General features: G+C 37.7%; 1 non-coding gene across 1 annotated transcript; it reads left to right on the top strand.

Annotated features, from left to right (window-relative positions):
* Nucleotides 1–282: 282 nt before the first annotated feature.
* Nucleotides 283–343, top strand: LOC117086495. Its single transcript, XR_004438396.1, has one exon. It is a non-coding gene; the product is annotated as a U7 small nuclear RNA (small nuclear RNA).
* Nucleotides 344–1,331: the final 988 nt, after the last annotated feature.

Here is a 1,331-nt window from a genome sequence, read left to right as displayed (position 1 = left end):
CCTTTTTAAAAGAATTTTAGTGTAAAATACAACATGGTATTTTCAGTAATTTGGGGGAAATTATGATTGACAGTTCAATTGAATTGTAGTCAGTAGTATTAATGTAAATGAATCATCTAAAGATTTGTAAGCAACTTTAACAGCAATGGAAAACAATGTTATATAAATACAATGCTCAATAGGTAACAACTCGTATTCAGTAACAGACGAAGACAGACAACTCTGTTCACATACGTTAGGATATAAAGAGAAATGAGAGAATTGGTTAAGAACACAAATTTAGAGTGCTACAGCCCTTTTAAAATTTGTCTAGCAAGTTTTCCAGTTTTCACTGGAACCTCCACTCCAATCAAAAAAACAAACAAACGAACAAAACAAAACAAAAAACCCACAAAAGAATTCTAGAATCAAGTTGGCTGATTTTATATTCTAGAGCTAGCACTTCTCAAGTATGTAACTTTCATCAAGCACCCTGTCCTCTCTGAGCTTCAGTATGTTCATCTGTAAAACGGTGGTAACACTGATGTCAGGGGTTCAAGACCAGCCTGGCCAACATGGTGAAATATCGCCTCTACTAAAAAAACAAAAATTAGGCCAGGCACAGTGGCTCACGCCTGTAATCCCCGCACTTTGGGAGGCCGAGGCAGGCGGATCAAGAGTCAGGAGATCAAGACCATCCTGGCTAACACAGTGAAACCCCGTCTCTAATAAAAATACAAAAATATTAGCTGGACATGGTGGTGGGTGCCTGTAGTCCCAGCTACTGGGGAGGCTGAGGCAGGAGAATGGCATGAATCTGGGAGGCGGAGCTTGCAGTGAGCCGAGAGTGTGCCACTGCACTCCAGCCTGGGCTACAGAGCAAGACTTCCTCTCCAAAAAAAAAAAAGGGTAACACTTCTAGGTCACTCTTAGGGTTGTTATGAAGACCAAATTAAGTAATACAGATATAGCACATTACCTGATGGCCATCAGTAATTATTACATAAATTATGTATGTTTCTGTATTACTTAATACCTTAAGAGAATAAATTTCACATTCACTTATCATGCTAGTTTCCAGACAGACTTATAGCTTGGTTTAACTCAGATCACAATCTCAGTAATTTATGTTCTTAAATTATGTTGCAGGAATGCTGCTGGAAAACATTTATTCTTCCAAGACTTTTAGAAATATCTGCTATTTTTAAAGGGCAGGATAAATCCACTCTTCCTTTCCCTAATTTCCACTTCCCCCTGCACTGTTAAATTTTCTGCATGTTTGTTTACATAAACACTGATAAAGCACAATGTGACTAATATTTTCTATGTATATAAAGTATTGAAAATGCCCA

The sequence above is a fragment of the Trachypithecus francoisi genome, unplaced genomic scaffold (assembly GCF_009764315.1).
Source record: "Trachypithecus francoisi isolate TF-2019V2 unplaced genomic scaffold, Tfra_2.0 Lachesis_group1, whole genome shotgun sequence".
Taxonomy (NCBI): domain Eukaryota; kingdom Metazoa; phylum Chordata; class Mammalia; order Primates; family Cercopithecidae; genus Trachypithecus; species Trachypithecus francoisi.
The sequence above is the reverse complement of the archived record's forward strand: the minus strand, read 5'-3'. Positions and strand labels throughout refer to the sequence as shown.